The sequence below is a fragment of the Desmodus rotundus genome, chromosome 1 (assembly GCF_022682495.2).
Source record: "Desmodus rotundus isolate HL8 chromosome 1, HLdesRot8A.1, whole genome shotgun sequence".
NCBI classification, from domain to species: domain Eukaryota; kingdom Metazoa; phylum Chordata; class Mammalia; order Chiroptera; family Phyllostomidae; genus Desmodus; species Desmodus rotundus.
In genome coordinates this window covers 29,004,198-29,031,939 of record NC_071387.1, presented here as the reverse complement: position 1 = coordinate 29,031,939, position 27,742 = coordinate 29,004,198, and the positions used below count along the sequence as shown (strand labels likewise).

At 44.0% G+C, this 27,742-nt stretch overlaps 2 long non-coding RNA genes across 3 annotated transcripts; one reads left to right on the top strand and one right to left on the bottom strand.

Moving 5' to 3' along the window:
- On the top strand, positions 1-27,742 carry LOC123479714 (uncharacterized). Of its 2 annotated transcripts, XR_006655426.3 has the most exons (6): positions 1-295; positions 1,909-1,994; positions 12,851-13,021; positions 13,230-13,318; positions 21,343-21,452; positions 22,134-22,248. It is a non-coding gene; the product is annotated as an uncharacterized lncRNA (long non-coding RNA). The 2 variants fall into 2 exon arrangements; XR_008426633.2 differs by lacking the exons at positions 21,343-21,452; positions 22,134-22,248 and adding an exon at positions 25,139-27,742 and having other exon boundaries at positions 3-295.
- On the bottom strand, positions 9,782-20,444 carry LOC123479715 (uncharacterized). Its single transcript, XR_006655427.2, has 3 exons — positions 20,353-20,444; positions 19,628-19,718; positions 9,782-9,885 (listed from the first exon to the last, which is right to left on the bottom strand). It is a non-coding gene; the product is annotated as an uncharacterized lncRNA (long non-coding RNA).

The window sequence follows — 27,742 nt, the reverse complement described above, 5'->3', positions numbered from 1 at the left end:
AAGCGAAGGCGACCCCCGCCCTGCTGTCTCCCCCAGGTCGGCCAGGGGCGCAGGGCGCGGAAGACTCGGGGGGTGGGGCCGCCGTGCGTGACGCCATCGCGCCGCGCCGTCTCCCCGCCTTCCGGTCCCCGCGTCCGGGTGTTGTGCAATCGCGCGTCTCGCTGGTGGCTGGCCCGGTTGGCGGTTACCGCTCTCCCTGGGTGGCTGCGAGTCCCCTGGCCTTTGGCCTTCTGCCCGGCCAGCCCCTGCGGCGGTGGGAGGACGATAATTGCCCAGAGACGCGGCCCTTATCTGGGTGGGTTGTGCAAAGCGCGCAGGAGCGAGGGCCCCGGGCGGCGGCTCGCACGCCTCAGCGGCCAGGCATGCGCGCGCGGGGGCGAGGGGCGGGCGGGGGTCCCGCTGCAGACGTTGCCCCCTGGATGGGAAGAGCTGCCGCTGGCCTGTGTAATCATAGCAGAGGGTGGGGAAGACCTGGGCTCCCAGGCTGGCCCTGGCACCTGCTTAGCTTCTGGGCCCAAGGCTCCTTCGCAGTAGGAGTAAAAATACTACCTGTCGTGGTGGTGAGGATTAGAAAGAATGCAGGTGAGGCCTAGAACAGTGCCAGGCACACGTTGGGTACCTGAGGAGTGGTAGCCATTATTCTTTTTCCACCCGCCGCAGGACCTTACGCTAGTCTATTTGCTAGGCTTACCCACCTCACCCACACACTGCCAAGCAAGACCAGAGGTCAAGTTTTGTCTGCCACTGACTTGCTAGGTGGCCTTCGGAAATTTGTCTTCCACTTCTGGCTTTCAGTTTCCTTTTCTGAAATTCGATGATGAAGTCGCTGCCTCGCCAGTCTGTTGGGAGGATTAAATGAAGTGACCCTTGGTAGAATGTGAGGGATGGAGCTCTACAGAGCTCTGCCAACCACTGCCCTTGCAAAATTCCTTCCCTTGGCTTCCATGACAACAGTACAGGTTTTCCTCCTGCTTCCGGATACTTCCCATTCTCTTTCCAGGCTCCTCCTCCCTTACAAGTCCTTTAGAAGTTCGTCTCCCTTGGGGCTTTCTCTTAGGCATCCCTTGGTGAGGGGTGACTCGAGCATCCTCTCAAGTCCCAGCAGCCACGTGTGGCCCAGACCTCTCTTCTATAGATTCAAATATTTACAGGACACCCACTAGGATGGGTCCCACAGGAACCTCGTACTTGACGTTCCAAGGTGAACACATCTTCCTATCCCAGAATCATTGGACGATGTCTAGGTTCTCCATCCTCCCCAGGTCAGAAAGAAACCTCAGGGCCATCCTTAAGGTTCCCCTCGCGCCTGTCATCCTACTATCCAAATAATCACTAAGTCCTGTCTTTCCTGCCTCTCTAATGTCCCTCAGTCTTGTCTTTCTCATTCCCCCTGTCACCATCCCAGTCTTGGCCACTGCCACATTGCTCACTTGGATGGCAACAGCATCCCAACTTGTCACTCTGTTTCCAGTCTTGACCCCTCCAGTCCATTAGCTACTCTGAAACCAAAATAACCCTCCTAAAACAAAAACCGTGTGTAACTCCACATGTTATTGCCAGAACTCCAACCTCTAACCACATGGAACTTATTTCTCTTCTCAGTGCCATACCTCTGGGCCTTTTCACATGCTGTTCCCTCTGTCTGGAACACTTGCATTTCCTCTTTGTTGCACACTCCTGCTTGTCCTACAGATTTCCATTTAGACACTTCCTTTGAACTGCTTCCCCTGACCTGCCCAACCATTAACTGACTTAGGCACCCCTCTTATCTGCTCTTACAGTGGTAATCTAGGAACTCTTCTCCCATTGTGAATTTGTTTTGATACAAACTTTCTAGAAAGCAAAAAGAAAAGTGTGTCGAAATTTGTTTTAATCCTCACCCAACGGTATGTTTTTAATCAATTTTAGAGACAGAGAAACATCAATGGAGAGAGAAACATTGATCAGTTGTCTCCAGTACACACCCCGGACCAGGAATCAAACCTGCAAGATAGGTATGTGCCCCGACTGGGGAAAGAACCTGCAACCTTTTGGTGTACAGGATGATATTCCAACCCACTGAGCCACTCAGCCAGGGCCAAAATGCCCATATCCTTCAACCCAGCAATTCCTCTTTTCAGAAACTTAAGAAAAAACTACTCCAATATTTAAGGACTCTGATATTCATTGGTGTGGAAAACACAACAAAAAGGTTCAATGAGGGATTGTTAAATATATCCATACAGTGAATACTGTGTAGCTATTAAACATGCAGGAGAATAGAGAAAATCACTCACAGCATAATGCTAGGTAGGAAAGAGACTTGGACAAAGTTGTGCCCAGTATGGATCTAATTTTTTAATTAAAATGCACAGAGAAAAGAGTATCTGGAAAGACAGATACCAAAATGTTAAAGAGTATCATCTCTAGGTGATGGGATTTTAGGGGATTTTAACTTTTTTTCATTTTACTTTTACCTGTATTGTCTCCCATAATCCTGTTTTTCTTTCTAATTATATGATTTTTTAATTTAAAAAATGAAATAAATGTTTGTTGACTGGTTGCATATTTTTATCCAGAGGCCTGGGCCAACCTGGCTGGAATGGTTGGGCCTTTGGAGCTCCTCACCAACATGAGAGGGGAGGGACCTGAACAATAGAACAAAATGCCTCTCGTCTGTGCTGGAATCAAATATATAGCAGTGTCAGCGGGAAGGGAAAACTGTTGCTGTTCTGGTAGAAATGGATACTGGAGGAATTTTCATTCATTGAAGAACTTAGCTTGGGAATTTCTAGACAGGTAGTGAGAGCTTGGAAATGTTCAAATTCCACCCCCTCATCTTGGAGTCAGGGAACTGAAACCTGAAAGCTGATTGGCAACGTGCCAGACCTGCCAGCTCGCACATGAAGGTAATGGCAGAGCTAGGACTGGATTGTGTTTCCTCACTCCCTGGTCCCCGCTCATTCCAATATATGTTCCCATCCCGTCCCTAGAAATGGACACCAAGACTCCCTATCCACACACAGGCACCCTGCTTGATTTCCACCCAAAGCTAATACCTCCAGAAAGCAGACCACCCTTGGGTTTATTTAACTTTTTACCATGGGGCTCTCTTATACTGATCCTTGAGAAGTTGACCCACTTAAGTTCCCCACCAAGCTCTGTTCTAAAGAATAGCAAGCTGTATTGATTATATTCCAAACTCCACTGCTTTCTCTGTGGCAAGCCCTTTTCCACAAGGTAATCTTTTTTTAAATGTTATATTTTATTCTCCCAATAGCTACACAATGTATGTATTATAGCAGGTCCTCAAATAACATTGTTTCATTCAGTGTCATTTCAAGATTGATGAGATACCTTAGGCACTGAACTCTTGTTCACAGCAATTAGGCTATAGCAAAACTGGTTTCATCATACATCGCTTCGCTTAAAGCCACAGAATATAATATATCCATGATGTTAAGTGAGGACTTAGCATACTGTGCTTTTGCCCTATGAAGAAACTGAGATTCAAGGAGGTTAAGTAACAGCCATAAGTACCACAGTGAGGATTCAAACTCCCACTCTCAGTAGACTCTGCCCTGTACCAGTGTGGACCTGTGTCCCCGGTCTGCACTGCCACGCCTGAGCAGGTGTTCCTTTTTGTAGTCTCCTGAGAGGCATTTTTAAGACTCACAGGAAATAGAGCTAAAGAGACCTTGGAGATCTGCATTTCACATGTTGTTTCATTCTTCAAACAAACCACGTGTTCAGAGTCGTTTATACGGTGAACTGTGGGTAAAGGACATGAACTTAAAACCTGGCTGTGCCACTTACTAATTGTGGCTTTGAGCAAGTTACTTAACCTCTCTGTGCCTAGATTCCTCATCTGCAGGGTGTGGATAGTAATTAATTCATAGAATTGCTACAAGGATTAAATGAGTTATAACATTAAAGTCCATAAAACAGTGTTTGACACACATTATCATTACTATGCTGTAATTACTACTAATGAGAGGTTATGATGCACCAGGTGTTAAAGTAGTGAATGGGAAAACACAGATGGCAGAGACATTGTCTTCTCCTCAGGGTTCGCGTGATATGGAAGTAGAGTGCAGCAACCGTATATAATTACAATTTAATGATGTGGCAAACTCAACATAGACTTGTGTGGACACTCTGAGAGTGGATGTGACTTGTCCCAGGAAGCAGCAGAATCAGGACTTGAGCTCAAGCATCCTAAGCCTCCTTGTATCTCAACTCATGGATTAGGAATTTTCCAATGGCGTATGTACATGGGACCCAAAGTCTTTCCACATGACACCAAAAAGAGGCTCCCAAGGCCATGGCTGCCTCAGTTGAAGATGTTACTAATATGTCAATAAACATTTGCCAAATGAGTCAATGAGTCGAAGGCGTTGGTGGCAAGACAACCAACTTTCCCCTGGGTGCTCACCTCCTCAGCGTGCAGACACGAAGCCATGGCACAACGCAAAGCAGTGATGAGCCCTGGGGACAGCTGGCCACACCCTCTTCATCCTCTAAAAGAGTGGTTCATTGGGGCACCACCAGTCACTGGCTCCTTTGTCACAGCTGTTTCTGATGCCTTCAATGGAAATTTTTACTTCACTCAATGTAATCACTTCCACAACTGTTATTTGTATGTGACCAACTCTACACAGAGGCAGATGGATCAGCCCAAATCCCTGCCCTCAAGGAGTTTGCGTGTCAGTAGGGGAAATAAACCCTAACCATAACAAATTGCTGACCCGTGAGGTACAGTGTGCTGGAGCCCCAAGAAAGGGTCAGACCAAAGACAACCAGAATCCATGTAAGAGCTTCACGGTAGTGCGGTAGGCTGAATGAATGATAGCCCCAAAGATATCCCTGTTCTAATCCCTGGGATCTGAGAGTATTGTTTTATGTGGCAAAGGGTCTTTGCACATGTGAGTAAATTATGGATTATCCAGGGTGGGCCCTAAATGTAATTACAAATATCCTTATAAAAGGGAGGCAGAGGGGGATTTGACTACAGCGAAGTGATATTGGAAGCAAGAGGTTTGAATAATTCCAGAAAGGGGTTATGAGCCAAGGAATGTAGGCCACCTCCAGAAGCTACAAAAAGAAAGGAAATGGATTCTCCAGTACATCCTCTTGGAAGGAATCAACTCTGCTGCTACTTTGAATGTAGCCCAGTGAAACCGATTTTGGACTTGCGGCCTCCAGAAATAGAATAAATTTGGGTTCTTTTAAGCCACCAATTCTGGTGATTTGTTTCAGGAGCCACAGAAAACAAATACAAATAGATTGGTGACTGTATTTAGGCATTGTATCTGAGTTTTATCCATGAACTCTGGAGCTACACTGCTTGTGTTCAATTCCTGGCTCCACCATTTTTCATTTATGTGGCATTGATCAGCTTGCTTCTCTGGGCTTCAGTCCCATAGTCTATAGAAGAGAAAGAATATTTAGTACCTCCCACCCTCCCCCATAGGAGTGGCGTGAGGAATGATGTGTAGAAGATACTACTAATGCTCACCATTATTTGGTTCTCCTTTCCTTTCACCATGTAGTAAGGTGGCACCACCTGGCTTGTTCTAGCCAATGAAATGTGAGCAGTAGCCTTGGCTGGTGTGGCTCAGTGGATTGAGCTCTGGCCTGCACATCAAAGGGTCGCTGGCTTGATCCCCAGTCAGGGCACATGCCTGGGTGCAAGCCAGGTCCCTGGTGGCGGATGCGTGAGAGGCAACCACACATTGATGTTTCCCTCCTCTCTTTCTCTCTCTGTTCTCTCTCTAAAAATAAGTTAAAAAAAAAATCTTGTTTTAAAAAAAGAAAGGTGAGCAGTGAAAAATCCCTGGGGGACTGGGGCCACATGTGCCTGTGGGCAAGTCACAAGCTTTCTCAGACTCAGGAACATGATGAATGTCCCTTTCAATACATACTTTCTAGGACTCTGAGCATCATGGACAAGATGGACAGTAAACAAGAGAGGAAGAGAAGAGATTAAAAAGGGGTCATGGGGATAGTGTGAAACCCATGCGGGGTCTGTGATATGGATTCCCCAGAACACATACGCACACTACAAAATGTGGCATTGTTATTATAAGTTTATTAATTAATTATGGTAAATGATACTGGGCTTCCACCTAAAGTTTCTCTATAGAATATTTTTAAAAAGTGAGTTGATTTAAAGAAAAATATTAAGTAACTATTTAATATCCTCAAACCCATGGTGGTTTGTGGATATAGAAGGATTGTGGCCTCCAGTCAAGGTGGCAGTGTAAACAGACATGGCTCACCTCTTCGCACAACCACATCAAAACTACAACTAAAATATAGAACAACTGAGAGAACTGTACTTGAACAACAACAACAAAAAGTTTTAAAAATATATAGAACAACCATCACTCAGAAACATCACAAATCGAGTTGAATGGAAGTCTGACAACTATGGAATTAAAGAAATCACAGCCATCCAGACTGGTAGGAGGGGCACAGACATGGAACAGGCTGGTCTGTCATCCATGGGTGCTGGATAAAAATTTGGGAGTGAGGAGTTCCAGACCCACACCAGAACCCCTAGCCCAAAGTTCTAGTGCCAGGAAGATAAGTCCCCACAACTTCAGGCTGCAAAACCCAGCAGGGATTGAATCTGCAGAAGAAACTGCTGGAGCCCCAAGCAGTTCTTCTTTAAAAACCCACACACAGACTCACCTACTCAGACTCACTCCCTCTGAGCTCCAGTGCTGGGTGGCAGCTTAAAGGGCACCAGTGGCATACTGGGAGAAGCAGAAGTGTCTGGCATCAAGGCAAGCAGAGGCCATTGTCCCTTTTATGAGCCCTCCCCCTGCAGAACCATGGAGCCATCAGGCTAGTGCCATATTTGAGACTCCATCAACCTGACTAAGGCAGTATGGCCCACCTTGGAGATGCCCAGAGAGTCCATCCCACCCAACTTACGGGCCCACCCAAGCTGCTTTTCCATATGAATAACTGGCCTTGGCTCTTGCTTCACAGCTTCCTAAATCCTCTCAAACAAGCAACAGCTGGCCTCAGTGAGCCCCAATCCTGGCAGTAGCAGCAGCCAGCCTAGATTCACGGCTTGGGTTCGACTGGCAATCTCCACACCCAACACAAGTACAACCTTCTTAGATAGCTCAGGAAGGATGGCCCTGGACAAAACAGTTGGGGACTGACCTTGGCTTGCACCACCTGGGAAACTCCAGGACCAGCAGACCCAGAGGATAGCTACAGACCATGTTGGAGCACCACCTTATCCTTCACAGCTTATCCTTCACGGAGGGCGAAGGTTAGTGGTCAGTGGTCACAGCCAGTCCTTGCAGCTGACTGGCCTGGGTAAATCCCTCCCATTGACCTGCCAACAGCAACCAAGGCTCAACTACAAGAGGAGGGTGTACTCAGGCCACATGAAGGGCTCACCTCAAGTATTCAGCTTGGGTGATAGGGGAGGCTGTGCCACTGCACCCTACAGGACACTTATTATTTTAGACCATGCTACCAAGACAGAATCAAAGCAACTCTACTTAATACACAGAAACAAACACAGGGAGGCTGCCAAAATGAGGAGACAAAGAAACATGGCCCAAATGAAAGACCAGATCAAAACTCCAGAAAAAGAGCTAAATGAAATGGAGATAAGCAGTCTATCAGATGCAAAATTCAAAATACTGGTTATAAGGATGCTCAAGGAACATAGTGAGGACCTCAGCAGCATAAAAAAGATCCAGTCAGAAACGAAGGATTCACTAATTGTAATAGAGAACAATTTACAGGGAAACAGCATTAGAGTGGGTGAAGCCAAGAGTCAAATCAATGATTTGGAACATAAGGAAGCAAAAAACAACCAATCAGAGCAACAAGAAGAAAAAAGAATCCCCCCAAAATGAAGGTAGTATAAGCAGCATCTGGGACAACTTCAAGATTCCAACATTTTCATCATAAGGGTGCAGAAGGAAAAGAGAAAGAGCAAGAAATTGGAAATCTATTTGAAAAAATAATGCAAGAAAACTTCCTAAGTTGGCAAAGGAAATAGACATGCAAGTCCAGGAAGCACAGAGTCCCAATCAAGTTGAACTCAAAGAAGACCACACCAAGACACATCGTAATTAAAATGCCAAGGGTTAAAGATAAAGAGAGAATCTTACAAGCAGCAAAAGAAAAGCAGAGAGTTACCTACAAAGGAGTGCCCATAAGACTATCAGCTGATTTCTCAAAAGAAGCTTTGTAGGCAAGAAGGGGCTGGCAAGAAGTATTCAAAGTCATGAAAAGCAAGGACCTATAACCAAGATTACTTTATCCAGCAAAGCTATCATTTAGAATGGAAGGGTAGATAAAGTGCTTCCCAGACAAGGTAAAGCTAAAGGAGTACATCATCACCAAGCCATTATTACATGAGATGTTAAAGGGACTTATTTAAGAAAAAGAAGAAGATCAAAACTATGAACATTAAAATGACAACAAACTCACAACTATCAACAAATGAATCTAAAAAATAAAAACAAAAACAAACTAAGCAAACAACTAGAACAGGAACAGAATCATAGGTATGGTGATCATTTGGTGGGTTATCAGCCCTGAGGGGGAGGAGAAGAAAGGGGGAATTGGTGCAGTGATCAAGAAGCATAATTGGTAGGAACAAAATAGACAGTGGGATGCTAAGAATAGTATAGGAAAGGGAGAAGCCAAAGAACTTACATGCACAACCCACTGACATGAACTAAGGGGTGGAGGAATTCCTGGAGGGAAGGGGGATACCAGGTGGAAGGGGGCAAAGAGACAACTGTAACAGCATAATCAATAAAATATACTTAAAAAATTGTAAAGGAGGAACCAAAAGATTAAACTGTGGGCAACTTCCCCAGAACAATAAAAAGAGCACTTTGGAATTAGCCAGGCCAAGCGTTGAATCCAGTTCCTCTACTTGCTGGCAGTGTGACCTCAGCCAAGTTACTCAAGCTCTCTCCGAGTGTTTCCTTATTGTTTTTAATGGGGATCATCATTCCTACTTCACAGGGCTGGTATTAGGATTATGATTTACTTTCACTAATATTGACCTTATATTCTTCTTATTGTTGCCTGTGGGTCTTAACCCAATTTGTAAATTGGAGACCGATCCAACCCACATTCCCAGAAGGCCTAGACAGGCTCCAGGGAGACAGAGCCCAGTCAGGGCAGCTTCCTGCTCTCCGGGAGCTCCCAGTCTAGTGGTGCCACTGACAAACTCAAAGATGCACAGTCCACAGCCAAGGTGCCATGGGAGACCAGCAGATCCAGTGTCATGGAGGCATTGAGATGGCTTTGAGGACAGCCGTGAGAGCCAGTGTTGGGTCTCGAGCCTTGAGCAAGCTTTCAACAGGCAGATGCATACTAGGTTACCTCACCTCTTTGAGCCTCAGTTTCCTCTTTTGTAAAATTTAAATAATACCACCTACTTTTTCAAGTACTGTTGTGGGGATTAAGTGGGATAAAGTCTGGGAAGAACCTACCACAGCGTCTGGTTCATACCAGGCATTGCATAAATGGAGACAATTACTTCACTATTATGCCGGATTAATAAAGCCCCAGTGGGTGGCCCCCTCTGTAACTGAATTATCTTCTCCTTCCCTGTGACTCACCTCCTGGACCTAGCCTAGTGACTGGAATGTCCCAGGCTCCTGGGCACGTTGGAACTATCAAGCTCTCTAGAGTAGTCTTTATGCAGAAGAGACCAATGTTTATGAGAGCTCACCTTGTCCTACACCCCCATTTTGCAAACACAAACCCCTGGTCCCTTCCCCCAGTGTTAAAGTTGGGCCTCAAGTCCAGATTTCCATCATCTAAAAAGAGAAAGACCATACCTCTGAGTCAGCCCAGGTCCTCTTGGCCTCATCTTTAAGAGCCTGATCTGCAGGAGCCCAGAGAGACCTGTTGGGAAGAAGCAGGAGTGTGGGTGCCTGAAACCTGAGTGTAAATCCACCCAGTTGCTATCTGAACCAGGGTCCTCTTCCCACGCTAGGCCTCAGTGTTCTAAGACTAAGAGGGGTGGGCTGATACTCCCACCTATGGCTGACTATCAAAAAAAACACCAGGATAGGACGGACCAATCAGAGCAGATACTGGCAGGATCCTGATGGCCCCCTCCTGGCAGCTACACACCAAATTCCAGTCAAGCCCCATGAAGTTGTGGGTACAGAACGTTCAGTGTATATAGTATGTGTTTCCCAAAGTGGAAATATGTCAACCACATGTCTCCCCTCCTTCCCTCCACCTCCCCGCAAATGCCTAGCACTGTATCTGATACATGCTGTCTCTCCACCTCAAGGTCAAATTGGGTCCTGCAAGATACTCTTCCTGAAGAATGTACACACTCCCAATGAAGAGGCATGGACCTTGTAATTTTTTCAAGTTTTACTGAAGTATAATTTATACATCATGAAATTCACCTATTTTACGTGTACAATTCTTTGATTTATAATAGTTTACAAAGCTGTACAGCTATCACCATAGTCCAGTTTGGGGACGTTTCCATCCCACTAAGATCCCTCATGCCCATCAGTCCCCATTTCCATCCCCAGCCCAAGACAACCATTAATCTGCCTTCTGTCTCTATAGATTTGCTTTTTCTGGACATTTCATATAGATGGGCTCATACAAAATGTGGTCTTTTGTGTCTGGCTTCTCTCACCCAGCATCATTTTTGGAGGTTCATCCATGTTGTGGCCTGTGTCAGTATTTTATTCCTTAACCCATTCATTTCATATCCCTGGTACCCCACCAGTGCCCAGTACATAGTAGAGGCTAAAGAACCTCATACAATGACCAGAGGCCCTTCCAAAATGAGGGGGGCTGCACACCAAATAAATTCTAGTCAACCCCAAGCTGCTGTGGATGAGGCATCCATCCCCATGCCTGCTGTCCATGATGTGAGTGTAGCAATTTGTTTTTAAATCTGTGATTGTCCACCAGTTGAACTGTCATGCCGTCAACTTCAAAGCTGTGCTGCAGCATCCCATCTACTCATTTTGAATTTGCCCATATTTGCCCCTCACCCTGACTCTGAAAGCCATGGTGACTCATTGCTCTGCAATTAACTCTCCATCTTCAGCCCTGAATTGCCTGAACTAGTTGGAGAATGACACTCTAAATACAACTAGTCTCCAACTTTTACTGTAGAACTGCCTATCTGTCCGTCCAAGTCAGTGAATTTTTTTCTTCATATTTTGGAACTCTATTTTCTGATGTGTATATGGTTGTAATTATTACACAATTTAATCCTTATAGATGGATTGAATTTTTATCTATATATACTGACCTTCTTTGTCTCTTACAACTTTAAAAAAACATTTTATTGTTATGCTATTACAGTTGTCCCATTTCACTCCATTTATTCCCCTCCACCCTGCACACCCTCTCCCACCTGCATTCCCCCCTTTCAGTTCATGTCCATGGGTCGTACATATAAGTTCTTTGGCTTCTACATGTCCTATACTATTCTTAACCTCCCCCTGTCTATTTTCTACCTACCATTTATGCTACTTATTCTCTGTACCTTTTCCCCCTCTCTCCCCCTCCCACTCCCCTGTTGATAACCCTCCATGTGATCTCCATTTCTGTGGTTCTGATCCTGTTGTAGTTGTTTGCTTTGTTTGGTTTTGTTTTTGTTTTTAGGTTCGGTTGTTAACAACTGTGAGTTTGTTGTCATTTTACTGTTCATAGTTTTGATCTTCTTTTTCTTAGATAAGTTGCCTTTAACACTTCATATAATAAGGGCTTGGTGATGATGAACTCCTTTAACTTGACCTTATCTGGGAAGCACTTTATCTGCCCTTCCATTCTAAATGATAGCTTTGCTGCAGAGAGTAATCTTGGATGTAGGCCCTTGCCTTTCATGACTTTGAATACTTCTTTCCAGCCCCTTTTTGCCTGCAAGGCTTCTTTTGAGAAATCAGCTGATAGTCTTATGGGAACTCCTCTGTAGGTAACTGTCTCGTTTTCTCTTGCTGCTTTGAAGATTCTCTCCTTATCTTTAGTCTTGGGTAACGTAATTATGATGTGCCTTGGTGTGTGCTCCCTTGGGTCCAACTTCTTTGGGACTCTGTGAGCTTCCTGGACTTCCTGGAAGTCTATTTCCTTTGCCAGATTGGGGAAGTTCTCCATTATTTTTTCAAATAAGTTTTCAGCTTCTTGCTCCTTCTCTTCTCCTTCTGGCACCCCTATGATTTGGATGTTAGAACTTTTAAAGTTGTCCTGGAGGTTCCTAAGCCTCTGGTCATTTTTTTGAATTCTTGTTTCTTCATTCTGTTCTGGTTGAATGTTTCTTTCTTCCTTCTGCTCCAAACTGTTGATTTGAGGCCCAGTTTCCTTCCTGTCACTGTTGGTTCCCTGTATATTTTGCTTTATTTCACTTTGGGTAGCCTTCATGTGTTCCTTCATTTTGGGACTGAGCTCCATTAATTCTGTGAGCATCCTGATTACCAATGTTTTAAACCGTGCATCTGATAGGTTGGCTATCTCTTCATTGCTTAGTTGTATTTTTTTTCCAGGGCTTTGATCTGTTCTTTCATTTGGGCCTTTTTTTTTTTTTTTTTGGTCTCAGCGCATCTGTTACGTAGTAAGGGGCAGGCCTTTGGTGTTCACCAGGGTGGGGCAACCCACATCTCTGCGCTGTGATGCTGTTTGTGGGGTAGGGGTCCGAGAGGGAACAGTGCTGCTTGCTCCACTCTCTGCTGACTTTCAGTCACTTCCCCTGCTACCCACAACCAAATTGGGCCCTTCTGGTGTTGATTCCCAGGTAGGTGGGTTTATGTACGTTTTAGGACCCTGTGGGTCTCTCCAAAGAACTCTCCTGTGTGGCTGAGAGTTTCTCCCGCTGCTGCCTCAACCCCCACAGGTGTTTTCAGGCAGAGGCCTTGAGGCTTTATTTCCCCACGCTGGAACCTGGGTTGCCTGGTCTGTCTAGCTCCGCAGTTGTTCCTCCCAGTTTATCTGCACGAGAATGTGGGACCACCCAGTCCAGCTGCCGCCTTGCCGCGAGTCCTCTCCACCCCTCCTACCAGTCTGGGTGAGTGTTTCTTCTGTAACTCCTTGGTTGTCAGATTTCCACACAGTGGGATTTTCAGTCAGTTCTGGTTGGTTTTGTTTTTAAATTTGTTTTTATCCTTCTTTTGGTTATGTGAGGAGGCACAATGTGTCTACCTATGCCTCCATCTTGGCTGGAAGTCTCTTCTTACAACTTTTTTTTGACTTAAAATCTATTTTGTCTCCAACAGCACAGGCAGCAAATGCAAAAATGAACAAGTGGGACTACATCAAACTAATAAGCTTCTGCACAGCAGGAAACCATCAACAAAATAAAAAGGTAACCTACCAAATGGGAGAAAATATTTACAAACCCTATATCTGATAAGGAGTTAACAGTCAGAATGTATAAGAACTCATACAATTCAATAGCAAAACCCCCCCCAAAACCCACAAATAACTGTAATCCAATTTTTTTAAGTGGGCAAAGGACCTGAATAGACATTTTCCCAAAGCAGACATACAGATGGCCAACAGGCATATGCAAAGATGCTCAACATCACTAATCATTAGGGAAATGTAAATCAAAACCACAATATGATGTCACCTCACACCTGTTAGGATAACTTACCAAAAAGTCAAAAGATAAAATGTGCTGGTGAGGATGTGAAGAAAAGAGAAACTTGGTGGGATTGTAAATTGGTATAGTTGATGTGGAAAACAGTGTGGAGTTTCCATAAAAATTAAAAATAGAACTACCATATGATCCAGCATTCTCATTTCTTGGTATCGTGTATGGCAGGGTTGCCAAACTCATTTTCACCAGGGGCATCAGCCTCACGGTTGCTTTCAAAGGGCCAAATGTAATTTCAACTCCTTGACAGTTAAGGAGTAGTTACATTTATACAGTCCTAAAATGATTTTGGCCCTTTGAAGGCAAACGCAAGGCTGATGTGGCCCCCAGTGAAAATGAGTTTGACACCTCTGATATATGGGAAGGAAATAAAAACACTGTCTCAAAGAAATACTCACATGTACATTACAGTATTATTCACAACAGCCAAGATGTGGGAAACAACCTGAATGTCCACCCATGGATGCATGGGTAAAGAATTATTTATACATATATATAATATATATAATATAATAATATATATGTATGTATTACATATATAATATATAAGCATGTATTACTTATATTAAAGAAAAATATATATTATTCAGCCTTAAAAAGAAGGAAATCCTGCTGTTTACAACAACATAGATAAACCTGAAGAATATGCTAAATGAAATAAGCTAGACACAGAAAAACAAATATCATATAATCTCACTTTTATGTGAAACCTAAAAAATAGACAGCAAAAAAGTAGAACTCATACTAACAGCGAGCAGAATGGTGGTTACCAGAGGCTGAGGATCGGGGGGGAAGGAGAGATATTTATCAAATATTTTTTAAAATCTATTTTTGTCTCCAGTTCCTAGCGCAGAGCTCCTAAAAACCTTTGGAGTGTCCTGAGTGTCCGGGTTGATAGAGAATATTTACAAACCCTATATCTGATAGAGAAGTGTCTTTTGTTTATTCACAACAAGCTCCTTTCGACCATACCTGAGTTTATACTAACCAAGTCACTCTTACAGACCCCAAATAGCTTCAGGATGGGGTACCAGAAAGAAAGAGGCTGATTAGAGGGTTGAAACTTTCAGCACTACCTTCTCACCCCTGACCTGGGAACAGGTGAAGGGGGAGACAGGCTGGAGGTTAAGTTCAGTCACCAATGGCCAATGATTTAATCACATGTATTAAAATCTCCATAAAAAACAACAACAACAAAAACCCAACAAATGCATTGGAGAGCTTCTGAGCAGGTACACACATCAAGATGCTGGGGGGGTGACTGACACCCTCCCATTCTCTGAGGACAGAGACTGCCCTCTGCTCAGGATCCCATGTACCTCCTCATATGGCTGTTTATTTATATCCTTCATAATAAACTCTAAACTTATGTATTAACATAATGTAGTGATGTATGTACTCATATGTGTTTGTTATGTACTTATGGATCTTAGGTGTTTATTCTGTGTCAAGAATAGCAATTCTCTGGAATTTTGTGAGTTGTTCTAATGAATTATTGTACCTAAGGGAGGAGTGGGGTCGTGAGAACCCCTGACTTTGTAGCCAAAGTGTAAGGCAAAAGTGTAGGTAACCTGGGGACCCACTCACTACTTGCAAGTGGTGTCTGAGTGAGTGTGGCCCCATGGGACTGAGCCCTTAACCTGTGGAGTCAGTGTTTGAATTGAGTTGAATTAAGTTGAATTGAATTGAATTGAATTGAAGGACACCTATTTGGAAAAGTGGTGTTGGAAAAGACAGCACATTTTTTGGTGCCAGGAGAGGAAAAGAAAACCCTTGTTCTAATTTGTAGATGAGCACCCTGATATTTGGAGAGGGAAATAGTTGTCCAAAGTCACATCACTGGCACCGGCTGAGCCAGGGGTTCTGCTCACTTAGCCAGGCTGAAGTCCTAACTTTGCCATCAACTCTCTCACCTTCCACATATGTAAGGCAGACTTAGGGATCCCTGCTGGCTTCCCTCACTGAGTGGCTTCAAGGAGCCCTTCAGATGATGGCAGTGGAACCACTTCGTGAGCTGAGGGGAATTGGGATGCAAAAGAATCAAATCCCAACTCCACTGCTTATTTCAGGGTGACCAGGAATGAGTTAACCTCTCTGGATTTGTGCCCTCACCTACATCCTGGGGGAAATAGCACTGACGGAGAGGGTTTACCTAGATATCAGATGTCAGGCCCTCAGTACACTCCCTGACACAGACAGGAAGCTCTAGTAACCAGCATCTCTTAATAATAGCAGAATGTTAAATCCAGGTGCTCACTGACCATAGTATATATTTTTTAAAACAAGACAGAAAGACATAGATTCAAAGACAGTTTGATATCAGGGAATGTGATTTACATGGAAATAAATAACTTCTGAATAAACAAAACTGTCCAAGCCAGGTGTGAAGAGTAAGATCCTGAGGCTCTGGTATTTTTAGAAGCCATTTTGCCTGTCATTTTTGTTTCATTTCCCTAGCTGTCTGTGGGGCTGGGTTTTTAAATAATTTGACTGCTGATTCTCAAACAAATCCTCATTCAAGGTGATCAACAAATGCCCTCCGTTCATTCTCTTTTCTTCAATTATCTGTCCATTTGGCAGACATTTACTCAGCACCTGCATCAGGCCAGTCACTGCAGTAAGTGTTGATTGATGACACAGTGGCCACCCAGATGCACTCCTGGCCCCCAGGAGATTCTAGTTCAGTCCAGAAAACAGAGAAATCAATGACCAGTTACAGAAAAGAGACAGCTTCCCTAAAGAGGCGGCATATGAAAAATCACCCATGAAGGTAAGGGAGAGAGGTCAGGGTAGGCCAGGACCAGGTAAGAGAAAAGCCAGAGAGATGTTCGGGGAAAGGGGCGTGATGAATCTTCCCCATTCCCTGTCCTTGTCCCTGTTCTTGACCCCTTCTTCTAGCTCAAGCAGATGTTTAATCTGCTATGAATTTCCAGCACCATCCTTCAAGATCAAAGTTCTTCCTATCTCTCCAGGCTCCTCTTCCACCACACTTACTTGGTGTTCCTTAAGAGATTAGAATAAATGAGACTAGCTATAATAAAAGCTATAAAGATGGAACTTTCTGGAGATAAAAAATGGCCTATGTGGGAATTGAAGGGCTTTATCACTTCCTGTAAAAAAAAATCAATGAAAGAGGCTCCATTTAAATATACTCTGGAAAGCAGCACTGTAAGTAATAAAAAGAGAAAAAATCTCCACATACAGAAAAAAGTTAACACAAAAGAACAAAACCCAATCTGGCTTCAAACTTCTATCTGTAAACGTAGTGTGAAAGATAACACAGTAACGTACAGAGTTTTGAAAGTAAAAATGTTGTGACCCAATAACTTTATATAAGACCCAGTAGATTTTCACATAGGAAGGGAACAGAGAACCTGGAAGAGTAGTTCTACTTGTTAAAAGAAACAAAGAGGGAGAGGATAAAAAGTCCAAGACATTTCCAAAGATAGAGTTCTAATAAAAATTAATACTTCACAGTCAGAAATGTAAGACATGAGAAAAGCAAGCTGGCAGATCAGAACTGCAACAACTGTAGATTAGGCTATTAGAATTATCAGTATAATTATGTAATACAAAATTAGAATCTTATAATATAAACATAAGACTATAAAGATAACTAAGCATTTACAGAATGCTTTACCCAACAATACCAGAGTATATATTCTATTTCTTTGATAAGTCCTTTTAACATTTCATTTAATAAGGGCTTGGTGATAGTGAACTCCTTTAACTTTACCTTATCTGGGAAGCACTTTATCTGCCCTTCCATTCTAAATGAAAGCTTTGCTGGATACAGTAATCTTGGATGCAGGTCTTTGCCTTTCATGACTTTGAATACTTCTTTCCAGCCCCTTCTTGCCTGAATGGTTTCTTTTGACAAATTGACTGATAGTGTTATGGGAACTCTTTAGTAGGTAACTGTCTCCTTTTCTCTTGCTGCTTTTAAGATTCTCTCCTTCTATTTAATCTTGGGTAATGTAATTGTGATGTGCCTTGGTGTGTTCCTCCTTGGGTCCAACTTCTTTGGGACTCTGTGAGCTTCCTGGACTTCCTGGAAGTCTATTTCCTTTGCCAGGTTGGGGAAGTTCTCCTTCATTATTTTTTTCAAATAAGTTTTCAGTTTCCTGCTCTTCCTATTCTCCTTCTGGCACCCCTGTGATTCAGATGTTGGAATGCTTAAAGTTGTACTGGAGGTTCTGAGCCTCCACTCATTTTTTTTGCATTCTTGTTTCTTCATTCTGTTCTGGTTGGATGCCTTTTTCTTCCTTTTGTTCCAAACTGTTGATTTGAGGCCCAGTTTCCTTCCCATCACTGTTGGTTCCCTGTATATTTTGCTTTATTTTACTTTGGGTAGCCTTCATTTCTTTCTTCATTTTGTGACTGAGTTCAGTCAATTCTGTGAGCATCCTGATTACCAGTGTTTTGAACTCTGCATCAGACAGGTTGTCTATCTCCTCATCACTTAGTTGTTTTTCTGGAGTTTTGATCTGTTCTTTCATTGGGGCCATATTTCTTGGTCTCAGCACACTGTCTGGATGAATGTTTCTTTAACTCCTTGGTTGTTGGACTTCCATGCAAATGTTTTCTGGCAATTCTGGTTGTTCTTTGTTTTTAAATTGGTTGTTATCCTTCTTTTGGTTGTATAAGTAAGTGAAGCACTTCTGCCTACACCTCCAATTTGGCCAGACTTTTAACAAGCCATTGAGTTGCCCTTGATATTAAGGAATTGTTAATTTTTTTGTTCAACAATGGTGTTGGGGTTTTGTTATCTTTTAGAGATATATTCTTATAGATGAATTTATATAATGTCTTGGATTTGTTTCAAAATAATATGCTATTAGGGGAAGATGGGAATATGAATGGGACAGAAGTGAATAGAATGGATGGATGTTGGAGCTGGACAATGGGTACCTGGGGCTACATCTTATTATTTGTCTTTGTACATGTTCAAAATTTTTTAATTTTAAATTAAAATATATATATCTCAAGTGTACATACAATTCCTGATACATTTATAGATTCAATACAATCCTAATCAAAATTCCAACAGGAGAGTGATTAAATAAATGTAATATATACATGTTAACAGAATAGTAGGCAGAATTTCAAATGATGCTGTTGAAAAATATTTAAGTACAGTGCTGGCTGGTGTGGCTCAGTGGATTGAGCACCAGACTGCGAACCAAAGGGTCACAATTCAATTCCCAGTCAGGGCACAGGCCTGGGTTGTAGGCCAGGTCCTCAGTAGGGGGCGTGCGAGAGGCAACCACACATCGATGTTTCTTTCCCTCTCTCCCTCCCTTCCCCCTCTCTAAAAATAAATAAATAAAATCCTTACTTAAAAAAGGAAAAAATTAAAACATTTAAGTACATAAAAGTTTTTTGTATGTTTTTTTAAAAGCCAGATTATCCAACATATATGTAGTAAATGGTCACTTATGTAAAAACTAGATCAACTGAGGACTAGAACTTAGATAAGTTTCTGTATAAGGTTAAGTATCAGAAGGGTTAATTTAGGTGATTCTTAACCTTCGCTATTCATCGGAATCACCTGGGAGAACTTTAAAACTATACAGATGTCAAGGTCCATACCAAAAGTTTACATTTCAGCTGGCCTAGAATGGGGTCCAAGCATCAGTAGATTTTAAAACCTTACCTGGCGTTCAGGTCTGAGAGTCAATGATCTAGATTTACAAAGAGCAGCACAGATAGATGACTAAAGAGTAGGAAGACAGGTAAATGATAGATAGATGACAAGTAGGTGAGATAGTAATAGAAGGAAGGAAGGAAGGAAGGAAGGAACAGGTGGAGGAGAGGAAAAAGGGAATTTGGAATGACACAGCCAGATCAGAAATAAGCCATAACTTAACCCGTAATTGAACAAAGTAGGGAAACAAAAGTGAATGTGGAAAAATAAAATACAAAGTGAATGTGTCTAGCTAATACGATGAAATTTACCAGTTATGTATTCTTTTATTAATTATTTTTACTTAGAGCCCATAGCCCCTTACTTACTTCACAAGGATATCTGCGATGTCTTTAAGGAGCGGGGAATGACGGGTTGTCGGTAAGCAGTTTCCTTTGGAGGTGATGAACATGTCTGTAACTAGACAGTGGCAATGGTTGTGCAGCATGTCAATGTACTAAAGGTCGTGAGGGGCAAATTTTATGTTATGTGTATTTTACCACAATAAAAAATACATTTAAAAAGATTGATTAAAAGCTAATACAAGAACCGATTTAAAGGAGCACAGGATGTTACCGGGCAATTGGGATGAGTTAACTATTGCCTCCAGGACTGAACTGGTGCCAAGTCTCCTAGCAGTGAAGGCAAAGGAAGATATCTGGCAGGTTTCCGGGTTCTCTGTACACATTCAGGGCTCTTTGTGTATCAGGGTCCCCCTCTCATTTCATTTTGGCCACTTCCTGTATCACATGCCCAGTGAGTGCACGAGTGAATGCCGGAGTGCTCTGGGAGGTTTGATTCAGCTAAGAAAGGAGGATTTGCCGTGGCTGGGATAGGCAAGTCAGAGCTCAGCTCCCTCCCCGCTGGAGAGCATGCATCTGCTCAGAGCCTGTCATCAAGCTGCTCCCAAAGAATGGCAGCTCCTGCCACTGCATGGCCTCGGCCTCGGCTGGTGGGTCTAAATGGCTGTTTGTTCAGCCTGAGCTGGGCAGAGTCAGCCCTGACAGTGATGGCCTGGTGGGTATTATTGAAGGGGGTGGGGGACCCAGCTTACCTGCCCGTAGACAGACAAAGCAGATGATTTGACAGGCAAAACAGAGCCAGCCTCCTCACTCCCAGGCAGCCAAGGGGTTATTCAAAGCCAGGACCTGGAAGATTTCACGAGGTGCTGACATACGAAGCCGGAATGCAGCAGGAGCAAGGCAGAACTGACACCCCACGCAGTCAGGCATGGCGGGCGACTCAGGGCATCCAAACTGGGTTTCAGCAGCTTTGACTAGGCCCCACCCATGTGAGAGAGAGTTGCTTTGGGGGAGAGGGACCCCAACTTTCAGGCCTGGGCCTTCAGCAAACCTCACCTTTGCCAACACCCTTGTTATTGTTCAACTGAGGAAACCCTTCCAGGCCTTTCTCACGGAAGACTCGGGTGCAGAGAGCCAGGAGTACTTGGCCCCTTGGTTGCTGATCATGGCGCCAACATCAGGGGTTGGTAGGGGCAGCAAAGGAACCCTGCATGCCAGGCACTAGCTACGAGCCCCACCCTGAGACACTCATTCCACCTTCACAGGAGCCCTGTAAGGTAATACCGTGTTCTGTCTGTTTCATACATGAGGAAAGTCTTCAAAAGAGTAACTTCCCCAAAATCACAGAGCTGGGAAATGGCAGACCTGGGACTTGAACCCAGGTCTCCTAAGCAACCAAACCCATACTCCTTGTATGTAACTTGAGCCAGTTCACAAGACCCACAAGACCCTGAATCATCCCCTATTTTCAATCCAAGTGGCTTTGACACTTTCCCGCTCTGTGACCCTGGTGTATTTGTATGCCCTCCCTCCTCAGGGCCTCCACATCCCCATCTGCAAAACGAGGTGCCTGTGAAAACGGAATGAGACAGGCAGGTGAGGGTACTTGGCTGTTCACCGTGGCTAGGTCAGCATCACTGAACTTCATCACCCCACTTTTCCACTGTTCTCAAAAACCGTACCCACCCCCGAAGGAGGTTGCCAGACCTGTATGAATGACACTTTATTTGGTCCCCTCTCAGGACTCTGAAAGAGCATTCTCTGCCCAGTGTCACAAACAACTTGAGAGAAGAATTGTACCAACTTGTTCGCCCCAAAAACAGCACAGAGTCCAGAATTCAGCAGGGACTCAGTAAGTGCTGTTGAATGAATGAAAGCATGAATGAATGGTTTGCCACAAGACACATCACAGGTCATGAGGGAAAGGGCTGGGAATCAGCAGGCCTGGTTCTGGCTTTGCCACTGCCTCACTACGTGCCCTTGGGCTACTCACTGGCCCTGTCTGGACTTCAGTGACCCCATTTCTAAAATGAAGGGGTTGAAATGGGTACTCCCAGCAGCCCGTTTGGGCTCTGATTTTGTAGGGTTAAGGAGAACAATCACACCTCCTGCAGCCCACCCTCACCAGAAAAAGCTTAAGCTATATTACGGTCACATCTGAGATAGTCAGGGGACAAACTAAATAAATGGCAGATCATAACCCCTGATTCAACCAGAAGCAGACAAGCCACATTCTCAACAGTCATATCTTTCAGTCCGTGGAACAGAGACTTGTTCGTGTGCGCACAAAGCTTTACAGTTCGCAAAGCGCTTTCCCTCCTTTCTCTGATTTCAACCTCAGCATGGACTTCTAGGGGGACAAAACAGATGTCACCCTGGCTTTTACTGACCAACAAAACGAGGTCACAGGAATGAGATGGCTTGCCAGGGTGTGAGGGGAGTGGGGGTGCATATAGAAGACAAGCAGCAGAGCTAAGATATGAAACCAGAACCAATTCCTTACCCCAAATTTTGCCTCCTTTCCTTTACACAGCTTACTTGTACCCAGTCAGTGAGGAGGAGATAAACTCATTCAACCAAAGCCAGATTTGGAGGGTCCCAGGTTGACCACCTCACCACTCAGCATGATGCAGCATTCTAAAGTCAAATTTGGAGCAAAAGAGTGCAATGCGCAGATACCAGGTGGGCTTGTGGCCATGGAGAGTCAGCTGTGCAGGGAGGCAAGAGTCCAAGTTCGTGCCCAGGCACCCTATGCCATCTCAGTGCAGCAGCCGGAAGGATGACCTATATGCACCCTCCGAATACGGAGACTCTGAAATACGGTGATGCCCCAAGATACATAATCCCTGTTGGAGCCCCCACCCTCACCCCTCCCCACATCCCCTTTCCCTGGTTGTCTCAGTCCTTCCCCGGTATTCCCTGGAACACCTCAAGATTTTGCAGCTAAAGGGTTAAAGCCTCCCACAGCAGGGATGAGGGGTGCTGTCTCAACAGGCTTCCATTCTGCCAGGGATCTGTTCCAGCATATACATTCTGATTGGTCAATAACCCTGTCTGACTGGCTTGATTTTTTTAACTGCTTGATTGAGCTATAATAGAACACAAACCTGACGTATTTAACGTGCACATTTTGATGAGTTAGACACATGCACACACCAGTGATGCTATCACTACAATCGAGGTAACACACGTATCCCCATCCCCAAAAGGGTTGTTGTGCCCCTTTGTGTGTGTGTGTTACGAACACTTAATGAATGTGAGATCTACCCTTTTAAGTGCACGACATCATATTGTTATCTATAGGCATTATGTCCTACAGCAGATACCTACAACTTATTCACCTTGTATAACTGTAACTATATCCTGGTTCTTGACTCTGTTTACGATTGCTCCACTGGCTGGAGAGTCTATGGGGAATCTCTTAGTGATTCTCAATCACTTTGAGTGTGAATAGTTTTTAACAGCTATAAATTGCACAATTCTCATAACATGCACACATACAAATAAGGTAGATACACTTTTTAGTAAACACTGAGAAATTTCATGTTTAAAAACTAACCAAAACTTCAGTAACATCTTTAAATGAATTCGCATTTTACTTATGGAACAGCTCTAGACATATTTGAAAAGCAGCCATAAGTGTATATGAAGACCTGCGGGAGACTTAACCAAGAGGCCATGCCTCGGCTCACATGGACTGAAGCATATTTTGCTGCCTTCTCTTCCATGGGGTAAAAATACTACTAATCTAGCCAATCAAATCTTCTCCCTCAATGCTACAGCTGAAGAAACTGAGGCTGGAGAGGAGACTGGACCTTCTCAAATCCACTCACAAATTGGAGCTAAGACTTGAATCAGCTTTACATCCAAGATTTATTGTGTCTAGGGGTGTTGTTTCAGGGGGTGCTGATTGGGAAGAGGACATCTGGGGTTGGGACACCAGTGACTCTTCCATTATTGGGCAGAAATCATTCATGGAGGTAGCTAAGCAAAGACCTACTGTCACTGAGGTCAGCCTCAATCCATGGCCACTCAAGCCTGTTGGACTTGGGGAAGAGGGAAGTTTGGCAACACAGCTCAACCTCCGAGGGGAACCCAGACTACCACAACTTGAGGCCTGACGGATCGGAGGATCTGCACTTCTTACTGTCCACTACAACTCACTAAAAAAACTCTAGGGGCCCTGGAGGCAAAGGACATGGTAAGGCAGCATCGGAAGAGTGATAACACATTAATGTACTCGGGTACTGCTATGGGATACCACAGGCTTCTGCAGGAAGCAGAGGAAATTCAAATCCATCTCAGGTAGATGGCCTTGGCCAAGCTTTACTTAAACTTCCAGATCTCGGCTTCTAAACCTGTAAAATGGGGCTGTTCTGAGGATTGACTACATCCACTGACAGATGTATAGCTCCTATTCAAAGCCTGATTCAGGTGCACAGCTCAACAAATGTTCAGTCTCCCAGCGTCATCGCGGAAACCCAAACTCCTCCATTCAGCAGGGGAACTATAGCCTGACAATTGCTTTAAGAACCACTGCATTGTTCAGAAAAATAATCCTTTCCAGCCCCTAATTTGAGGTTTTTTTCTGTTTATTTTTTCAACCCTTTGCTTTTTCATTTCTTCTTCTCTCCCATTTCCCATATTCAGCACTATTCCAAAGCAACTTTAAGCGCAGGTGGGTCAACTCTGCTAGCCACACCCAGCTAAGCCGCACCCAAATTCCTGGCCCATTGAAACTGCGAGATAATAAATGTTTGTTGTTTTAAGACACTAATTTTGGGATAATTTGTTACATAGCAATAGATAATAATTATATTATTAGTCATGAGGGAAATACAAATTAAAGCTACGAGATACCACTACACACTCACTAAAAAGGGCAAAATTTAAAAGACTGAACATACCTCGATCCGAGGTGCCGCAGATTCTACTCAGTCTAGGGAAGAGCCCTAGTGCTGCTGAGTGTCAGGCAGTGCCCGCCCCCCCACCACCACCCCCCAGCCTTCCTGTTCACACTCCTCATTACTGCCAAGCGTCAGCATGGCTTTTTGTCAGAAGAATCCACAATGCTTCTGACCCACAGTGAGACCCAGGGCCTGGAGGCTGCACAGGAACCCAAGGCTCTGGAGGAAGCCTGTCTCTCCTCCCACTCGCCAATGCCTGGCAATTCGAAGGAGGCTCTTGATGCTGGTCTCCCCAGTACTCCTGCGAGTCCTCAGAGTTTCCACTCCTCCTCCACTTCCACCACAGTCCCCTCATCAAGAAAATCTTGTGAGGGCTCCAGTAGCACCTCAGAGGCAGGGCTTGACCCCAAGGACGTGTGCGTAGGTGCTCTAGATGAAAATGCGGCTTTAGCCCTGACTAGTGTAGCTCAGTTGGCTGAGCGTTATTCCAGTAAGCAAAAGGTCACCTGTTGAATTCCCAGTCAAGGCACATGCCTGGGCTGTGGGTTCGGTCCCTGTTCGGAGCGCGTATAAGCAGCAACCGATTGATGTTTCTCTCCCTCTCTTTCTCCCTCCCTTCCCCTTTCTCTAGCAATGCATAAATAAAATCTTGAAAGGAAAATATGGCTTCGTTGGTGAATTTCCTGCTGTTCAAGTATCAAATGAAAGAGCCCAAACCAAGGCAGATGTGTTGAATATTGCCAGCAAAGAATATGGTGAAGACCACTTCACTGAGATCTTCGTGAGAGGCTCTGTGTGCATGGAGATAACCTTTGCCCATGATGTGAAGGAAGTGGATCCCATCAACCACTGCTATGCCATCCTCGTCAAAATGAGACTCACCTATGGTGGGGTGCTGCGTGGTGCAAAGGACATGCCCAAGACGAGCATCCTGACACTTATCCTGGGTGTGATCTTCATGAAGGGCAACCGTGCCGCCACCGGAGAGTAAGTCTGGGAAGTTCTGAGTGTGATAGGGTCATATCCTTGGAGGAAGCACTACCTCTCTGGAAAGCATAGGAAGCTCACACCAGCTCTTTCATGGAGGATGAATACCCGAAGTACAATACCAGCAGGAGGCCATCAGTGATCCTGCACGACTTAGATTCCTGTGGGGCCACGAGCCGCGCTGAAACCACCAGGATGCAGGCCCTAGAGTTTCTGGCCAAGGTTCACGACACTGACCCAAGTTCTTTCCCGTCTCAGTATGAGGAGGCGTTGCGCGATGGAGAGAGCCCAGGCCAGAATTTCCGCCGGGGCTGTCTCCACTTCCGTGGCCACTGCCAGTTCTAAGGCCAAGCCCAGCAGCTCCTCCCATACCTAGGAAGTCAGGGATAGTGTTTCCACATGCACTGTTTGAAGAGGCAGTTTGAGGTCACAGAATTTGGGTCTGAGATGGGGCTAAAAGGAACCCAGAATATATGCGTGTGCTCCTCTTTTACACGGGTAATTTGAACATCTGTTGTTCTATTTGTTGACATGTGTTATTCAAATATTTTTTAGTATACAGTTAATTAGCTTCCAAATCTCCAGGTTTGTGGACGCTATTGGCCATCCATGTAATGCTCTACGGGGCTTTCACAGGGAGGTAAGCGCTGTGTGGTTTTGGAAAACAAAGTGTGGAACCGCCCGTCATCTGTAAAAAGACAACATGGCCTTGCGATAGCCGTGTCCCCGGAAATGTAGAGGAAATGAGCTTTGAGAAAGCTGGGCTCAATGGAGAAAGATAGAGAAAATATAAATGCTATGCAAATCTTGGCTTTCTTATCCTTTTTAGTTCTTGTTGTGTAAAATTAAGTGATACATACATGTATTTACCAAGCTCTTTCAAGAATGTATAAGAAATAAATCTTTAATATCTTTAATACATTAGAAAAAATAAAAGATTGAACATATCTAGTGTTGGTGAGGAGGTGACGCAACCAGAACTCTCATATGCCACTAGTGGAAATAAAAAACGTATTACAGCCACTTCGTGAAAACAGTTTGGCGATTTCTTTAAAATTTAAACACATGCCTACCATCTGACGCAGACATCTCTCTCCTAGGTATTTTACCCCAGAGAAATGGAAGCATGTGTCCACACAAAGACTTGTTCACAACTATTCAAAGCAGCTTTGTTGGTAACAGCCAAAAATGGAAACAACCCAATGCCCCTCAACAAGTGAATGGATAAACAAATTGTGGCGTATCCATACAATGGAATGCTACTCAGGAAAGAAAAAGGACTTGACTATTGATATCACAGCACGGATAAGAATCAAAATAGTTATGCCGAGTGAAAGCTGTCAGACAAAAAGAACACAGTGTTATTCCCTTTATGTAAAACTCTATAAAATGCAAACTAGTCTATAATAAGTAGATCAGTGATTGCCTTCGGATAGTAGGGAAGGGAAGTTGGGTTGTCCACAAGGGTCGTGAGGAAAATTTTAGGGGTGATGGAGGTTAATTATCTTGATTGGGTGAGTTAGAAGATGTCCTTGGAGACAACTTGGTAGCACTATATTAAGAACCATAAAAATGTCCCTGGGCTCATAAATCTCAATCTTTGGTATTTGCCTTAAGGATATTTCAAAATAAACAAAAAGATCTTTATGCAAGCACATTCGTAGCAGCATCACCTGTATCAAAGATATTGGAGGTCACCCAATTGCGCAGCTACCATGAAAGGGTTAAGTCAATACTAGACCTTTTCGTTCACAATTACAGATGAAAAATGGGAAGTAAAGGGAAATATGAAGTTATGTTTACAAAACAATGCAAACGCACTCTGTACAAAGACTACAGAATTGTATATACAACATGGTTACACCTATGAAAATATACAAGTATATGTGTGTGTAAGAACATGAAGGAGAAAAAAATAGAACAGAGAAAAACCTAGCAGATGAATGATATAGGTAACTGGCATGTGGGTGACTTTTTTCTTCCTGTTTTGTCACCTGTAATGTTACAATGTTTTCATAACAGTTTTTAAAATGTCTTCTTGTTGGTTTTGGCTCAGTCTCCCAAACTGGTGATTGTTCCAAGTCTCGCAACTGTCAGCTACCAGCATCAGCACCTCAGTGTGGTCAGCCGCAAGCTCAATCTCTGTCTTCTAAATTATTGATAAAATGCTAAACAGTGCTAGGGTGTGGTGCAAAGGACACACTCTTCTCTTGGTGGAAACCTTCATCACTGTTAGTTTAGGTTTTTC